This window comes from Marmota marmota, unplaced genomic scaffold (genome assembly GCF_001458135.2).
Source record: "Marmota marmota marmota unplaced genomic scaffold, marMar, whole genome shotgun sequence".
Classification (NCBI taxonomy): domain Eukaryota; kingdom Metazoa; phylum Chordata; class Mammalia; order Rodentia; family Sciuridae; genus Marmota; species Marmota marmota.
The window spans coordinates 20,459,028-20,472,526 of NW_026000242.1; the positions used below are offsets into that span (position 1 = coordinate 20,459,028).

Here is a 13,499-nt window from a genome sequence, read left to right on the forward strand (position 1 = left end):
ATGTATGAATAGTGTATTATAGTTGTGTTGTACATTCTTTTTAATTTTGTTAATTTTTTCCTCACTAATTTCTGCTATTTTAACATTTTAAATTTTTCTTGATATATATGTGTGTTTGTTTTATGTACTCTACTTTCTTCCCACTTACTGTCTACCCAAATTTACTTCCTCTCCTTTCTCCTGCTAATATCAAGCTCTGAAAAAAAATGGATGCCAACCAAGAATCTTATACCCAGCAAAATTAAGCTTTAGATTTGATGATGAAATAAAAACCTTCCATGATAAACAGAAGTTAAAAGATCTTAATAACTCAAAAGCCTGCACTTTAGAACATCTTGATAAAATATTCCATGAAGAGGTGTTGAGAGCCACAGCCGAAGGGGCCCCAGCAAACTTTCAGACTGCCAGCTGATGATTGGCTCACAGCGGCCCCAGCAACTTCTAGCTGATTGGCTCCTCTGCGGTGATGTTCATTGGGCTGTTTCCCTGCCCTTTCAGACCACGGAGCTGCTCATTGGGGGACTTTTTTGGCTCCGCCCACGCGACCCAGCCAATCGGCCTCAAGAGCAGGAGGAGTGGGGGAGGTTGAGAGGCTTGTGGGAAGCTGGTGGTGGCAGTTGGGCTCTGAGGGTTTTTCCTGAGGAGCTGTTTTGTTTGGCGTGTGTGGTTCTAAAAATAAAGTTCGTTTCTTTTGACAAGTGGCTCCTGAATTGTGCCCAGCCAGACTGCGGCATTTGGTGGCCCGTACGGGGGAAAAAAATGAGAATCAGCAAAGGGATGTATTACACTAAAGGAAAAACTAATCAACAGAGAAACCAAGTCAAGTTGAATACCAAAAATTTAAAAAATGGCTGGAAATACAAATCATGTCTCAATAATAACCCCGAATGTTAGTGGCTTATCTCACCAATGAAAAGACATAGACTGGCAGACTGGATTTTTTTAAAAACAATATGCTGCCTCCAAGAGACTCATCTCATAAGAAAACACATCCACAGACTGAAGGTGAAGGGTTGGGAAAAATCATACCGCTCACATGGACTGCGGAAACAAACAGGGGTTTCCATTCTCATATCAAATAAAGTAGAATTCAAGCCAAAGTTAATTAAAAGGGATAAAGAAGGATATTTCATACTGCTTAAGACAATAATTCATCAATAAGACATAACAATAATAAATTTATATGCCGCAAACAATGGAGCATCTATGTTCATCAAACATACTCTTATCAGTTTCAAGAGTCAGATAGACCATAACACAATAATTCTGGTTGACTTTTAACACACCTCTTTCACCACTGGATAGATCATCCAAACAAAAGCTGAACAAAGAAACTAGAACTAAATAATACAATCAATAACTTAGACTTAACTGACATAGAATATTTTATCCTTCAATGAATGAATATACTTTGTTCTCAGCAGCACATGGATCCTTCTCTAAAATAGACCATATATTATGCCACAAAGCAACTCTTACAAAAAAAAAAAAAAGAAGTAGAGCTACTACCCTGCATTCTATCAGATCAGAATGGAATGAAATTAGAAATCAATGATAAAATAAAAAATACAAGGTACTCCAACACCTGGAGACTAAATAATATGCTACTGAATGAACAATGGGTTGCAAAAGACATCAAGGAGGAGTTTAAAAAATTCTTAGAGCTGAATGAGAACACAGATACAATGTATTGAAATCTCTGGGACACTATAAAGGCAGTACTAAGAGAAAAGTTCACTGCGTGGAGTTCATTTCTTAAAAGAAGAAAAAGTCAACAAATGAATGACTTAACATTACATCTCAAAGCCCTAGAAAAAAGAACAAAAAACACCAAAAGCAGTAGAAGATAGGAAATAATTAAAATCAGAGCTGAAATCAATAAAATTGAAACAAAAGAAACAATTGAAAAAATTGACAACAAAAAGTTGGTTCTTTGAAAAAATAAATAAAATTGACAGCCATGCTAACAAAAAGGAGAGAGAAAACTCAAATTACTAACATACATGATGAAAAACAAAATATCACAACAGACACTACAGAAATACAGAAGAAAATTAGAAATTGTTTTGAAAACTTGTACTCCAATAAAATAGAAAATACCAAAGGCACTGACAAATTTCTAGAGTTATATGATTTGCCCAAATTGAATCAGGATGATATTCACAATTTAAACAGATCAATTTCAAGTGATGGAATAGAAGGTGCCATCAGCAGCCTACCAACCAAGAAAAGCCCAGGACCAGATGGATACACAGCTGAGTTCTACAAAGCCTTTGAAGAACTAATACCAATACTCTTCCATTTATTTCAGGAAATAGAAAAAGAAGGAGCACTTCCAAAGTCGTTTTATGAGGCCAATGTCACCCTGATTCCAAAACCAAAGACACATCAAAGAAAGAAAACTTAAGGCCGATATCTCTAATGAACATAGATGCAAAAATTCTCAATAAAATTATTGCAAATCAAATACAAAAACATATCAAAAATATAGTGCACCACGATCAAGTGGGGTTCATCCCAGGGATGCAAGGTTGGTTCAACATGGAAATTAATAAGTGTAATTCATCACATCAATAGACTTAAACATAAGAATCATATGATCATCTCAGTAGATGCAGAAAAAGCATTCGGCAAAATATAGCACCCCTTCATGTTCAAACACTAGATAAACTAAGGGGTAACAGGAACATATCTATATATTGTAAAAGCTATAAATGCTAAGCCCCAGGCCAACAACATTTTAAATAGAGAAAAAAATGAAAGAATTTTCTCTAAAAACTGGAACAAGACAGGGATGCCCTCTTTCACCACTTCTACTTAACATGGTTCTTGAAACACTGGCCAGAGCAATTAGACAAAAGAAATTAAAGGGATACAGATAAGAAAAGAAGAACTCAAATTAGCACTATTTGCCGACAATATGATTGTATACCTAGAAGACCCAAAAAAACCCCACCAGAAAACTTCTAGAACTAGGAATGAATTCTATAAAGTATCAGTATACAAAATCAACACCCATAAATCAAAGGCATTTCTGTATATCAGTGACAAATCCTCTGTAAGGAAAATGAGGAAAACTACCCCATTCTCAATAGCCTAAAAAAAAAAAAAAAAACTTAGGAAGCAACAAAAGAGGTGAAAGACCTCTGCAATGAAAACTACAGAACCCTAAAGAAAGAAATCAAAGAAGACCCTTAGAAGATGGAAAGATCTCCCTTCCTCTTGGATAGGCAGAATTAATATTACCAAAATGACCATACTACCAAAAGCACTATACAGATTTAATGCAGTTCCAATCAAAATCCCAATCACATTCCTCATAGAAATAGAAAAAGCAATCATGAAATTCATCTGGAAAAATAAGAGACTCAGAATAGCTAAATCAATCCTTAGCAGGAAGAGTGAAGCAGGTGACATACCAGACCTTAAACTATACTACAGAGCAATAATAACAAAAACAGCATGGTACTGGCACCAAAATAGGCTGGTAGACCAATGGTACAGAATAGAGGACACAGAGACTAACCCACATAAGTACAGTTATCTTATATTAGACAAAGGCAACAAAAACATACATTGGAGAAAAGATAGCCTCTTCAACAAATGGCACTGGGAAAACTGGAAATTCACATACAACAAAATGAAAATTAAACCCCTATCTCTCACCATGCACAAAACTTAACTCAAAGTGGATCAAGGACCAAGGAATTAAACCAGAGATCCTGTGTCTAATAGAAGAAAAAGTAGGCCCCAGTCTCCATCATATCAGATTAGACCCCTATTTCCTTATAATGACTCCTATAGTGCAAGAATTAAAATCAAGAATTAATAAATGGGATGAATTCAAACTAAAAAGCTTCTTAGCAAAAGAAACGATCAGTGAGGTGAATAGAGAGACTACATTTTGGGAACAAATTTTTACCACTTGCACATCAGAGCACTAATCTCCAGGGTATATAAAGAACACAAAAAGCTAAACACCAAAAAAACCTAATAATTAGTAGGCTAAGAAACTGAACAGACACCTCACAGAAGGTGATATATAATCAATCAACAAATATATGAAAAAAAATGTTCAACATAAGAAATGTAAATCAAAACTAAGGGGGCAGGGGCTGTGGCTCAGTGGTGGAGTGCTTGCCTTATACATGTAAGGCAATGGGTCTGATTCTCAGCACCATATAAAAATAAATAAACAAAATAAAGGTATTATGTCCATCTACACCTAAAAATGTATATACATTTTTTTAAAAATTAGGATTTCATCTCACTCCAGTCAGAATGGAGCTATTAAGAATACAAACAACAATAAGTGCTGGCGAGGATGTGGGGAAAAGGACACATTCATACATTGCTGGTGTGACTGCAAATTGGTGCAACCAACATGGAAAGCAGTATGGACCAACATGGAAAGCAGTATGGAGATTCCTTGGAAAACTTGGAATTGAACCACCATTTGACCCAGTTAGCCCACTCCTTGGTCTATATTCGAAGGACTTAAAAAGAAAAATGGCACACTACTGGGACACAGACACATCAATGTTTATAGCAGCACAATTCACAATAGTGGAACTGTGGAACCAAATTAGATGCCTGTCAGTAGATGAACGGATAAGGAAAATGTGGCATATATACACAATGGAATATTACACAGCAATAGAAGAGAATAAAATCATCACATTTGCCAGTAAATGGATGGAGTTGGAGAATGTAATACCAAGTGAAGTTAGCCAATCCCAAAAACCAAATGCTGAATGTTTTCTCTGATATAAGGAGGCTGATTCATAGTGGAGTTGGGAGGGAAAGCATGGGAAGATTAGACGAACTCTAGATAAAACAAAGGGGGGGAAGGGGTTAAGGAGTGTAAAAAAGATGGTGGAATGAGATGAACATCATTACCCTAAGTACATGTATGAAGACATGAATAGTGTGAATACACTTTGTATACAGCCAGAGATATGAAAAAATGTGCTCTATATGTGTAATATGAATTGTAATGCATTCTGCTGTCATATATAACAAACCAAAATAAAAAGATAGTTTATGGGGCTGGAGATGTGGCTCAAGTGGTAGCGCGCTCGCCTGGCATGCGTGCGGCCTGGGTTCAATCCTCAGCACCACCTACAAATAAAGATGTTGTGTCCGCCGAAAACTAAAGAATAAATAATAAAATTCTCTCTCTCTCTCTCTCTCTCTCTCTCTCTCTCTCTCTCTCTCTTTCTCTTCTTCTTCTTCTTCTTCTCTCTTCTCTCTCTTTCTTTAAAAAAATAAAAATAAAAAGATAAAGTTTAAAACAAAAAAGGCTGATGTGTTTGTTATGGTTAAAAAGGGTAACCCTAAGGCAGAAAGAGAAAGCCCCACTGCAGTTGAAACCCTGTCCTGGTTAGAGAAATTGGCAGATGCTCCTTACCTATATATTCCAAGGTTGAAAAGAAGTTTGTTGCTACTGTTCACAAAAACAGTGGTGACAAAAACACTGGTACCAGGGTGGTTAAACTTCACAAAATACCTACATCCTACTTAAGATGTGCCACAAAAGCTATTGAGCCACAGCAAAAACCCCTTCAGTCAGCATATGCGAAAACTGAGCATCATTCTTGGGACTATCTTGATCATCCTCACTGAGCGCCACAGAGGTAAGAATGATATTCCTGAAGCAGCTGAACAGTGGCTTGTTACTTTTTACTGGATCTCTGTGTGATAGGTTCCTTTGTGTGGAACACACCAGAAATTTGTTATTGCCACCTCCACAAAGGTTGAGATCAGCAACGTGAAAACTCCAAAACACCTTACTGATGCTTCAAGGAAGCCAGACGCCAAGAAGATGAGATCCTTGATGCAGAGAAATAGAAATACAAGATTACAGAGCAGCACTAAGTTAATCAGAAAGCTGTGGACTCACAAATTTAACCCCAAACCATAACTATTCCTCAACGCCAGGGCAACATGTGCTCCATTTTGCTCTAACAAGAGTTTATCCTCACAAATTGGTGTCCTAAATTTCTTACCAAGAATCTAAATAATTGATACATGTTGTATGTCTGCTTTTTTATTTTGCCACCATCAATTTGGTCTTTTAAACATATTCTTTCCTTTCTGGATGTGGGGAGGGACTCCGCTAGCATAATGAGGATTTTGCCTGTGCTATAGAGTGGGATTCGAAGAGAGCTCGTTGGGCAATGGAGCCTGGTCCTCCCTAGCTTTTTTTTTAAGTTGTATTTAGATGCAATACCTTTATTTTACTTATTTATTTTTATGTGGTGCTGGGGATCAAACCCAGGGTCTCACACCTGCAAGGCAAGTGCTCTACCACTTAGCTACAGCCCCAGCCCTAGTACTGCCTTTTAAAAAACTTTATATAGCAGAATCATGTTTCCTTTGCATCTAGGTTTCTTCACTCAGTGCTTATAAGATTCTTCCAGAGTGATTTACTTAGACTGCTGATTTACTTTCATTGTGATCACATTAATTTATTCATCTACTACATACTTGCAGGTTTCCAATATTTGGTCATTGCAAATAATGCCAGTGTGAATTCTTGTATATGACCTTTGGTGCAAACTTGCATATATTTATTTGTGTTTATAACTAGGACTAGAATTGCTGGGTGTGGGTGCATGGGCATGCACTGCTTTCACAGATAAAGTTAAGTAATTTTCAAAGTGATTCACACTTTGCATGCACATGGAAGCGAGAGAGTTCCTGTTGTTCCATATTCTCACCAACACCTGATTTGTCAGTCCCAAATTTTAGTAGTTTTGGTAAGTGTGCAGTGGTTTTGCACTGTGGTTTATTTTTCCATTTCTCTTATAACTAATGAAGTTAAACACCTTTTCACATATTTGTTGGCACCTTGACTATACTTCTGTGAAGTGTAAAGTATACTCTTATGAAGTAAGTACCAATTTAAACTTCATCCCCATTTAACTGAAATAGTATATGGCATATACAAACTATTTTCATTAAATATTTATAGCAAAAAAGTATTTCATTATATCCTTTGAAAATGCTTCAAAAATTTTGTTATTCTTAATACTTTCAGTTATTGTATATGGGAGTATATATACATTGACAACTTCCAAATACATAATACCTATTAAAAGTGAAATATTTGATAAATACAAGCATTTTATATCTACTTCACTTGTGTGTGTTCATACAGATTCATTACTAGGCTTATAGTAAAGGGGAGAACACAATTTAAAGGATATCTTTGTATATAAACAGCTGACAACCTTGTGAAAAATCTTAAAGAGGAAAATGAGTTGGAGGCCCGAGATGGAGTCCTAGAAGATTTCTGTTGTGGGAAGAATTCAGCTTTCTGTCCTTTTCCTGTAGCAGCACCACCACCCCGACCTTCCACCAGTACACACCCCTGCATACTAACATCTCTCTCCCATCTAGGGAAAAGATGGTCTTTTGTCCACAAGTGTCTGGATTTATCACTTTCTAACTACTTGAAGACTATGTCCATTTCTATTAAAAGAATATTTATCATCAATTAATAAAACATTTAATTTCTATTAAAAACATTTATCATAATTGGTTAAAGGACCATTTAAAGTGCTTACATTTATGTGGAACTTTTACCATGTTGATGCTACTGCTGATACTTAAAAAAGTTGAGAGGAGTATAGCTCAGTGATAGAACTTGTTTAGCATGCACAAAGCTGATTTCAATTTGCAGCGCACACACAAACCTGTGCACACACACACAAAGTTTGAGACCATGTAGCAAAAGTCCTCCTGGAAGTCCTATACTACTGCTTTGCTATGGGATCAGGAAGGGAATTTCTGGGAACTCAGGCACAGGGGTATTAAAGAAGAAAACAAAACAAACAACAAACTCAACAACTGAAAGGGAAAACTAACAAAATCCAACAATATATTAAACAGATTTTAAAGAATACAAGAATAGTTCAACATGGGAAAACTAATACAATATACCACACTGATAGAACAAAATGGGGGGTGGGTGACTATTTCAACTGATTCAGAAAACGCATTTGGCAAAATTCAACATCCTTTCAAGGTAAAAATATTCAGAAAACTAGGAATAAAGAGAACTTCCTCAAAACTTGATCAATGGCATTTATTTAAAGAAAAAAAAAAAGCTAATGAGTTCAATGATAAAATACTAGTCACTTTCCTCCTAACATCACCTACAATACAAATAAGCCCACTTTTTCATCACTTGTATTTAACACTGCAGTGGAAGTTCCACTTTTTTATTAGATAAGAAAAAGTATTGAAAACGGGAAAGATGTAAAACTACTATTTACAGACAGCATGACCCTACAATATAGAAAGTCCCCCCAAATCTACAAGAATAAATTCAGCAAAGTTGCAGAGTACAAGGTGAATATACAAAAAGTGTTGAATCCTAAAAGAATATTATTTTTTTTACTTAGTTGTAGAATTTTATTAATTTTTACCTTTACTCCAAATTTTCTGTAATGTGAGACAAAAATAAGCATGTGTTCTTTCATAATTACAAAAATTTTGAAGATAGATACTTAGGACGACTACAGCTTTCACTGAAGATAACTGAATCTATAAAAGGTTCAGAATTTCTGGATGAGGTTTCTAATTAGCCCTGTTTTCCGTACTTCCACTTTCCTGGGAGTCAAGGTAACCACAGGTGGGGTAACATTGTACTAATAAAACAAGAGTTCACTGGATGCTGGAGGAGTAATGGACACTCCTGGGGCTGGGATGCTTGTAGACAATCCCATAAGCTTCCACTGTAGATTCTCTGGCAATCTTTGGATAATACGAATTTAGAGATCATTCCTATTGAACCAAAAGAATATTACTTTTTAAGAAAATAAGTCCACTTACAATAATATCCAAGAGAATAAAATACTTAGGAAGATATATAACCAAACAGGAAAGACTTGTACATGGAAAGCTACAAACCATTGCTGAAAATTTAAAAAAACTAAATGGAAAACATTGCCAGATTCATGAATTGAAAGACTTAATGATGTTAAGATGGCAATGCTACCCAAAGCATGCTATAGATTCAATGCATATTACCAAAATTCCAACAGATTTATCCTCAACTTTATATCCAATTGCAAGGAGCCCCAAATAGTCAAAACCATCCAAGTTGGAAAACTCACACTTCCCAATTTAAAAACTTACTATAAGACTACAGTAATCAAAACAGTGTGGTACTGACATAGAATAGATATATAGACCAACGAAACTGAACAGAGAACCCAGAAGTTAGCCCATAATCTATGGCTGATTGATATTTGACAGGGACCATTCAATGGGGAAAGAACAGTCTCTTCAACACATGGTGCTGGAACAACTAGATATTCATATGCAAAAGAACGAAGTTGGACCCTACTTTATACCATATACAAAAAAAAAATAACTAAAATGGACTAATGCCTAAACAAATGAAACTCTAAAACTTTATGATCTTGGATTTTACAATGAATTCTTAAGATATGAGAACAAAAGCAACCAAAGAAAAACTTGATAAACTCTACATCATCAAAAAGTCAAGAGACCTACAGAGTGCAAGAAAATATCTTCAAATCATATAATTGATAACGATATAGTATCTAAACTCTTAGGACTCAACAACCAAAAAACAAGCCATCCAATTTAAAAATGAACAAAGGACATTTCTTTGAAGATGATATAAGCACATGAAAAGCTGCTTGCTGTCAGTCATTAGGGAAATGCAAATGAAAAACACAATGAAATGTCATTTCACACCCACTAGGATGTCTGTTAAAAAAAAAAAATCTGTGAATGTAGTTTAAAGGTGCATTCATAGCATGTCACATGTGAGATCCCGGGTTCAATTATTAGTACCAGGAAAAAAGAAAAGTATGGTTGAGATGTAGAGAAATGAAAATCCTTGTGAATTTCTTGTGGAAATGTAAACTCAAAGGTGCACCAGCTGTGGAAAACAGTTTGGCAGTTCCTCGGTAAGTTAAACAGAATTAGTATATGATCCATCAATTTCTCTTGTAGATACTTACCCCAATGAACTGAAAAGGTACTCAAGTTACAAATATATGAACATCCATTGCAGCACTATTCACATTAGCCAAAAGGTGAAAAGAGCCCAAATTCATCAACAAATGACTTAATATCCAAAATAGGTAAATCCAGAGAGACAAAAACAAATGTTTGTGAGGGACAGTGGGAAAGAAGGTATGAAGACTGATTGCTTGAAGAGTATGCTGTTTTCTTTTGGGGTGATGATAATGTTTTGGAACTTGATAAAGTAATGGATACATATTGAGAATACTAAATTCTACTGAAAATGGTTTTACACTTCAAAATGGTTCATTTGATGTAAGGTGAATTTAACCAAAATTGGAAAAAAAAAATGTTTTGTGGGTGGTAAACCAAAAACCTTTCTTGGGTTAGTACCAACCTTTGTAGGAAATTAAAGCCAGAATAGAAGAGATGGGAAATGTAACATTAAGTGAATTACAGAAAATCTAAGCAGAGATTCCCATTTAAGTCCTTCTGCATTCCCAACATTTTACACATTGCTACCTTCAATGGCTATTTAAGGGAGGCTTAACTATCTTATAATCTGCATCCCCTCCATTTTCTGACACAGATCATATTTTCTCAATATTACTTATAATGCTTTATGAAGTTAGCTTTGAACCCAATTGGCTTGCCTTCCCAATTCCCTTTAATATAGAAATTCAGTTCTGCCACATTATTCTTTGTAAATAACTATTTTGACCATAACTCCTCCTCCTTGCTCCTCTCTACCTATACAGAATGAAGTCTAGACAACAAAAAGCTCATTAATTCATAATATTCTTAAAACGGTTCTCCAGCCTATGTTCCCAACCTTCTTTTCCATTGTTCATTTTCACTGATTATTCACTTTTTCCAAATATGCTTCATGCAGTTTTGTTTTCATGTTCCTCCCTGACCTTTCTCCATTTTCCAACTTTGTATATTCTTATCTTACTTCTCAGTACACAACTGATATGCAACTCTAGCTTTTTTTTTTTTTTTTTTGGTGCTAGAGATTGAACACAGGGTCTCACACATACTAACCACACACACACACCCCCATCCAACTTAAGCTAAAATTCTTTGAAAATCATATCAACAGCACTTTATCTGAACTTTTCTTATGTCACTTATTTTCTACTTTGGATTAAAATATCTTTTTCTGAGCCTCAGTGAAACAGGAGCAATGTGCTTTAATTCATAGTGCATCTTCCTGTTCATTCTTTTGCACCTTTGTACCTTGACATGTGCCAAACCTAACACTAATCTCTACATCTATATCCATGATTTTTCACCTGTGTGTGTAATACATTCCCCAGTCATCCCAAAATTATGCTATATTATTAATTATGCCAGCAATCAAAATATTCTCAGAAGGGATAAGCTTCCTCAAGAGGAAGACAAAGCTGTTAGAAACAGATTGTACAAATACTTGTCAGAAATATTACAAAAGATTTTTTAAAATTTTTTTTAAAAGATTTTACATATCAAATAAATATAGACAAAAATGCTTTGATTTTCTTATAGCTTTGAGGCTGAAATTAATAATTGAGTTTTTGTTTGCTTTTTTGTGGGATGGAGATCAAACTTGGGGCCTTGTACATGCTAGGCAAGAAGTATTCTAACACTGAGCTATATCCCCAGCCATGAAATTATGATGTCTAGTGAAAAAAGTAATATAAAGAACATTCATAAAACCACACATATATATGCATGTGTACATATACACACCACACACCAAATGCATATCAAATTTAATGGTGATCACCACTGGGTAGGAATTGATAGTAGTAGTAGGGAAAAATTAAGTGGGACATGAACACTTGATTTTTATATACTTGTTTAAATTTGTTACAACAAGATATTTGTGTTAAAATAAAACAAACAAAAAACACTAGGTAGAGCACAATGTTATGCCTCAGTTTGTCCAGGTCAAACACAGAACAGGATGCTTGCTACTTGCAGATCAGACCCATGACACTGTCATTAGCATCGTCCACTAATAAAGAACACAAAGCTTTTTATGTGCAATCCCCACATTATATCTTATAATAGCCCTGTAAGGAATAAACAGAGCAGATACAGATGCTCATAGAAAACCTAAGGATCAGAGAATTATAAAGGCTTTGTCAAAGGCCTTTTTAAATGGGAGAACTGAGAGACAAAGTCTTCAGATTTGAAATGCAGGGCTTTTTTCCCTATACCATACTGAGCAATGCAGCTGTGTAATATCATACTCACCTATTAACCCTTTATTGCCAGAGCCGCTAAGGCTTAAAGCTCCAAGGATTCTAGTTAAAACTTATCTATAGACACCATTATACCAGAAAGATAACAGGATCTAGCACTATTACAATGGTCTTTCCATTTCTACTAAGCTATCCCTCTTCCCCTGAATAACCATGCATACACCAAAAGATCAATAGGTCTGCTACAGATTTGTAGGGCACGTTACACCCCTTCTGCTGGGTCTGTGGCACACACCTGTAATGCCAGTAACTCGGGAGACTGAGGTAGGAGGATCACAATTTTAAGGCCATCCTCAGCAACTTAGCAAGACCCGGTCTCAAAATAAAAAAAAAAAAAAAAAGGAGGATGTAACTTAGTGATAAAACGCCTGTAGGTTAAATCCCCACTACCAAAAAAAAAAAATTAAAAAATAAATTTTTAAAATTACATCCCTCCCACCCAAGAACCAATAAAGGGTAAAAAGAATCATCACATAGAGATGAAAACTCACCTTTATTACCAAAAAGGCTTTGGAGGAAAACACTTAGGTGTAGATTTCCTAATACAAATCCCAAAATATTTAAACTATTTGCCAGTCATTGGCAATACTGAAAAATCAAGGCAGGCCTCTGTGATGCCAGAGTCACAGAGGAATATGGTACATGCTCAGTGGGCAGGCTGACCAGCTACTAAACAGAAAGACAAGGCAAGACAGCATTGTGCTACCAAGTTTCTCTTTCAAAAGTACCAAAAATATAAGTGCAGGTGCAAAGAGAGCTCCCACTATACCAAGGAAGCCTGAGTGAACTAAAGTTCTTCCTTAATTCTTCTTGGATTTATTTTTATTAAAAAAAAAATTGGGGACCGGGGTTATGGCTCAGTGGTAGAGTGCTTGCCTCGCATGCGAGAGGCACTGGGTTTGATCCCCAGCACCACATAAAAATAAAACAAATAAAATAAAGGTATTGTGTCCATATACAACTAAAAAAAATATTTTTTAAAAAAGTAAGATTAATGTTTACCATGCTAATAGTTCTTACACAGTAGTTCATAGGCTCTGCAGGTCCTGGAAATCCTTTTGGGATTTCTAAAAAACAAAAACAAAAAAAATCTAAAAAGTTATTTGCCATTTTCACTGGGCTGACATTTGCACTGATGGTGAAAAAACAATGGTGGTCAAACTGTTGACACCTTTACATGAATTGAGATAGTGGCATCAAAACATATCTTCAGTTAAAAAAAAAAAATGCCTCTTTAGTTGA

At 35.5% G+C, this 13,499-nt stretch overlaps 1 pseudogene; it reads left to right on the forward strand.

The window, feature by feature from the left end:
* Positions 1 to 5,210: 5,210 nt before the first annotated feature.
* On the forward strand, positions 5,211 to 7,494 carry LOC125613916 (annotated as a pseudogene).
* The last annotated feature ends 6,005 nt before the right edge of the window (positions 7,495 to 13,499 follow it).